The sequence below is a fragment of the Pipra filicauda genome, unplaced genomic scaffold (assembly GCF_003945595.2).
Source record: "Pipra filicauda isolate LSUMZ 115617 unplaced genomic scaffold, ASM394559v2 scaffold4_size7858003_pilon, whole genome shotgun sequence".
Taxonomy (NCBI): domain Eukaryota; kingdom Metazoa; phylum Chordata; class Aves; order Passeriformes; family Pipridae; genus Pipra; species Pipra filicauda.
In genome coordinates, this window is record NW_024104643.1 from 5399770 (window position 1) to 5406119 (window position 6350).

The window sequence follows — 6350 nt, forward strand, 5'->3', positions numbered from 1 at the left end:
TTATGATGCAACTATAAAATCAAGCCTTTCCCCAGGGCTTCTCAGAAAAGGTGAGTTATTTCTGCCCCTTAACAGACACTTGTGCATTTCACCTGGCTGGACATCAGAGAGCATCAGCACCTGCAGCATCCCTCAGCCCATGGGATGGGGCAAGGAGGGTACCGGGGGAGTGCGGCATCCTGGATTCACTTTGTGGGAAGGTTGGGTGACTCCTGTGTGAATAACCGACTGACTTGTTGCTAGGGAACAGTTGGGAGGCATGCTTTTGATCTCCCATATGCTTACTACTAACAAATAAACAAATAACAATAATTACAACAAACCCCAAGTCTGTTGTATCTCCAAGATTAATTAATGATGAAATACAGCTGAAATTCTGTAAAAGAAGGCAGCAAGGTGGGTTAGATTTCATATTTTCCTGCTGTGTACGGAAATAATGGTTGAAATTAACATTTTTTTTCCTCCTTAAAATTTACCTTAGCTGGATCAGGTTAGTGAGAGGAGTGGGGGAGTATTCCCTTCACAGACAGAGGATGAGCAGGCAGACAGTAAATCTCTCCATGCCAGTTTTACTCACATCCAGTTTTTCCTGCCTAGTACAGTTAAGTTTTTTAGATACTTTACTTGCATTTCTAATTCAGTTATTCTTCTGAAATTTATTCAAAGGATTTATGCTTATGAAATTATAATATAATGCTGCCTATATGCCAATGAGCTGCAGGCAAAGAAAATAATTTTCTTCAATTTACAGTTATGAGGCTGGAAGAAAATGATGCCTTCTTATCACCTCTTTTTCTTTGTATGCCTCGGTATTTTTTTAAGTCTTCAGAAGGCAGGAGCTGATGATGAATTCTTAAGCAGATCACACTGATAATTGTATTTCAGAACTGTCAACTCTGTGAAGACTGTCCACGGAGGTGCCTCAGTTCACTTGAGCTATTTGTGTCACTGCTTCTCCAGGAACTCAGCCCTCAATAAAACCCAAATCACTGGGGATATTGTTAAGTCTTCTGAAAGGATTATTAGATCGAAGGAAAATTTATGGATGACACTTTGTAACAATTAATCAGGAACTGTTGATGAAGTTAAGTTGGTTCTTTATTCTTGAACAGAAAAAAAAAATATGCAGCCCCTGTAGAAATTGTCAAATGGCCTATTTTGTCACTCTGTTTGATTAATGGACTATTTGGAGTCCCCAAAAAGTCCTAGTACAAATAAAAAAGGATCATAAATATTGAATAAGCTCACAGCATGGTTAACCTTGACTATGTTGTGGAACATTCTTGGAGAAAACTTTGCTATTCAGAAAATAAATTGCTAAGGGTATTAAAAAAAAAAATAAAAAATTGGAGATTTTGGAAAATGTCATCTACCCAACCTTGTCATCCTGATTAGCCTGTCATGATAAATTAGCTTTAGTTAGCTTTGCAATCAGGTCAGAAATTGCTGGTACAGTAGCACATTTTGCAAGTGGGGCTACACCTGGTCCACAAAAGGGGCACAGGATGGCAAGGAAAATACTCCTGTTCTTGGTGCTTTTTATGTCACACACTGCTAACAGGCTATTATCCTTTTGTACTTCCATTTATGTAAATGGAACCCAAGGAGTACTGAGAGCACGGGAGTCATGGTGCCATAAGGTTGTTTCCAAAAGGTTGGTTGAAAGATGTTCGGTGATCTGTGTATATGCAAATGATAAGACCAAAGCTTCAGCTGCGGAGAACACACACACACACACACACACACACACACACACACAGATGTTCATGTGTATTCAGGACACGCAGTTTCCATCTTTTCCTCCTGCTCCTCTGTCTCTCTATTTGCAACTCTGGTGCGCTCCTTCCCCCAGACTCCCCCCATTGCTTGATGCAACTGTTTAGTCCTGACAGGTCTGACCAGTCATTTTTGCTAACCTCTGATAGCATCTAGGTCAGCATGATCCCAAACTGGCTTGCTTTTGTTCTCGGTGAACAAGAAATACAATACTATTAGTTTAGGCTGGGGTAAAAAGCAGTTAAACTCCATGTGCTTCACTCCAAGAATGGAGTTCCACTCTTCTCCTTCAGCAGGGCACTTATGTGCCTGCTTAAAGTTAGGCACTTTCAGACACTTGGGCTGAAACAGGCCCTCACTGAGGAGAAATATTGCCACTTTACATTTTGTTTAGTTGGCCCCTTTTTCCAGCATGTGGCATATGCCAGCTTGCTACCCCATCTAAACTGGCATACATGCAATCATGTACTTCAAAACAAGGCTCAGGAAGTGGAAGAGATTGAGAAATCTGTGCAACTATTTCCATGAGGGAAGTAAGAGAGCTGTACAGTAATAAATGCTCATTAGATTTTCTTGATTCTTTGAAAGTAACACAGGAATTCAAACAGGGGAATTGTTTTTCATCTCATCACATTCCATTTAGAGCTATAAATATTACTTTGCAATCCATTTTATCCCCATGATCACAGGTAGCTCTCTGCCTCCCACTGAAGAATAGCACTTCAGGAACAGAGAGGGCTGGGTTAGAGGTGGCAGACCATCCTTTGGGCATCCCTGCAGGGAAATCAAGGTGCTGGCTCTGATTTGATTGCTCCCTGCTGTCCTCCATATCTATTTGATCAGTGGTGGCCCTAGGGAAATGGTTTTCCCAGAAAGGTCTGCCTCAAGTAAGTAAGGACAGGGAAGGTGCAGAGATGGTTTGGTCCATTTTCACACTTGTACTTCAAACTGGCCATGCAGCATGTGGGAAAAAAGCAGGGAAGCACAAAGTTTTCAAAGACTCTGAGTTCTTTGCGATGTACAACTGAAAATCTTTTATAAAATACTTTCATAATTATACAGTACTACAGTCTGTGGTTAAAAAAATCCTGTGGGCATTACTAGCCTGAACTGGGCTGGGGTAAGGCAGGAGTTTCATGGGGAAGCTGACAGAGAGCTTCTATTAAGGAGTGTGCTGACCAGCCAGCAGGCAGGACTTCCCTGCGCTGCTCTGCTCAGCCCATACCACCTCCCTGGGCCAAACACTCCGCTCTTTGCTGTTTTCCCAGCAAGGTGCAAAGCCAAGATCTTGACTGGCTTAAGGATGGGAAGGGAGGCTGTCAAGACGACGGAGCCAGGCTCTTCTTGATGCTGTCAATCAATAGGACGAGCGGCAATGGGCAGAATCACAGAACAGATAGGGTTGGAAGAGACATCTGGAGATCATCTAGTCCAACCCCCTGCCAAAGCAGAGTCACCTGGAGCATGTTACATGGGAACGTGTCCAGGTGGGCTTTGAATGTCTCCAGAAAGGGAGACTCCGTGACCTCCCTGGGCAGCCTGTTCTACTGCTCTGCTGTCCTCAGCATAAAGATTTTCTTGTGATGTTGAGGTGAAACTTCCTGTGTTTTAATTTAAGGCCATTGATCCTTGTCCTGTCACCGGGCACCACTGAAAAGAGTCTGGCACCATCCTCTTGGCACCCACCTTTGGGACATTCATATGCATTATTGAGATCCCCTCTCACTCTTCTCTTCTCTAGACCAAACAGGCCCAGCTCTTGCAGTCCCTCCTCATGAGGGAGATGCTCCAGACCCCTAATCACCTTTGTGCATCTCTGTTGGACCCTCTCCAACAGAGCCCAGAATTAGACACAGTACTCCAGATGTGGACTCACCAGGGCTGAGTAGAGGGGGAAGATCACCTCCCTCAACCTACTGGCCACACTCTTCCTGATGCACCCCAGGATACCACTGGGCCTTCTGGCTGCAAGGGCACACTGCCAGCTTGCAGTCAACTTGTCATCCACCAAGATTCCCAGGTCCTTCTCAGTAGAGCTGCTCTCTAGTAGGTTAGACCCCAGCTCATGCCGGTACTTGGGGTTATTCCTCCCCAGGTGCAGTACCCTATGCTTGTCCTTGTTAAACCTCATTAGATTTCCATCCACCCAATTCTTCAGCCTATCAAGGTCCCACTGAATGACAGCACAGCCTTCAGATGTATCAGCCACTCTTCCCAGTTTCCCATCATCAGCAAACTTGCTGAAGGTATATTCTATCCCTTTGACCAGGTCATTGATAAACAAATTAAATAGGACTGGATCCAGTATTGATTCCTGGGGAATGCCACTGAGTACAGGCCTCCAGCTGGATTCTACTCCACTTTCTCACAATGCTGTGAGTTCTGCCATTCAGCCAGTTCTTGATTCACTTCACTGTCCATTCATCTAACCCACATTTCCTGAGCTCACCTATGAGGGTGTTATGGTAGACAGTGTCAAAAGCCTTGCTGAAGTTGAGGTAGACAACATTCACTGCTCTCCCCCCATTGACCCATCCTGCCATGTCATCACAGAAGGCTATCAGATTGGTCAAGCATGATTTTCCCTTGGTGAATCCATGCTGACTACTCTTGACGACCTCCTTTTCTTCTACAAACCGAAGCACAGGAAGTTCCAACTGAACATGAGGAAGAACTCCTTTACTGTGAGGGTGGCCATGCACTGGAACAGGTTGCCCAGATAGGTGTCGAGTCACCCTCACTGGAAATATTCAAGAACCATCTGGACTCAATCCTGTGCAATGTGCTCTAGGGGACCCTCGTTGAGCAGGGAGGACCAGATGAACCACTGTGGTCCCTTCCAACCTTACCCATTCTGTCATTCTGTGAATTTTCACAGTGGCTGGCTGTTAATTCTAGTTAAATTCCAGCCCTGGTAATTGTACTTTTCCTTAAGGAATTCCTGCTGCTGATTCACCTGTGAAAGCCACAGTGGTCCCAGGCAGAGCCACCAAGGGTTGTCACAACAGGCTGCATAACCGGCTTTGGGGTGGGGCTCTTTCAGGGATTCTTGCTGATGTGTTTTGTATGGGATTTACGGAAATTTACTACATCAGGGAGACTGAGCAAACAGGCTGTTTAGCTGTTGTTGACATGGTCACAGGAGAGCGAAGAGACTTGTGCTCCATTTCCTGAGTCAGTTAAGAATCTGGAGCACATCTAGGACCCAGAGCCTGCTCTGGAAGGTGAATAATACATTCTGTGTCAAATGCAGGTATTGAGAGTGCTTGGATCATGATCTGTTTGCTTCTGGAGATGCCCAGATGTAAAGCTTTAGGTGTTTTCATGCAGTAGTATCAGAGTGGGAAATTGTGCATCAAATTCTGTGCTAATGGGACTCTCAGGCTGCAGAGCAGCGCCTCTACTCTTTGTACAACAGAGGTCCTACAAGATAAGGTAATGCACAGGAAAGCATTGCAGTTGTGAGAAAGAAATTGACTTTAAGGTGTAGTAACTACAATGGCCAGTCAAGAATAGGGTGCCCGAGTTCTCCTGTTACATTTCATATAATTTATATTAAGCAGAACAGCTTCAAAAAGGTATATTCCTTTTCAAAAACAGTCCCTATATTTTTGTGGTTAGGACATTTCTAAAACGTGTGCATTTGAATCACATTGGAAGACCTGAATTTAAGTCTATTCCCTGCCTGCATCTCAGATAGGTGCTCAGATCACCTCTTTTTGAGGGCTGGATTATTTGTACCACATGGACACCTATCAGACATGGGAGGAATATCTCGTGCAAAAGTGCCAGCACAGCTTAAAAATAAACCAGGCATATAACACCCTTGCAGTACCTGGTGGTAGGCCCTGCAGAAAAGGGCACACACATGGAGAATTTGTTGCCCGGAGAACGTCACCACTGCTGGAAAAAAGGCAGACATCTGATGCCTCCTTAGTACTTTGCTGGTGAGCGGAGGCTTGGAGATGTCTGAACTGGTGGTTTTTCATTAACTCTCCAAGGCATGCTTGTGTAGATATTCCAAGGAGTCTTTCAATATGTGAACTTGTAGAAAGGCTTTTCTTTGCAGCTCTTTTGGAGCACATCAAAATGCTTTGCTTTCTAAAATAAACTGTTCCTAGTGTCTTTTGCAAAGCTGGCAAAGGAATAAGATCAACATTGGTCCACGTTCTCTTTTTCTTACTTTCCCAAACAAACATTAAAATAAAATTCCCTTTACTTAGGTAGGCTTTTTCCTTTGATGACTCTTTGTTCCTAAAAGACAGCTCAAATCCAGGAAACATGGGGGAAGCATCAGTCACTTGAAGGGTGCAGATTTCATTGTTATTGTTTGCCAGCCAAAGAACAACAATGCATAAGAAAATGCATATACTAAATAAAACTAATTGCATTATAAACAGCATCAGGCATCCTATAAAAACTTGTTGCCTAAATGTGTCTGTAACAATTTATCAGCAAATGATCTTCATGTAAAGGAGTCAAAGGAATTAGCTGGGGGTTGGCTGAGCTCTGCACTCCTTTCACATACCCTGTAGTAAAACAGACCACCAAAAAAAAAAAGAAAATCCTATATA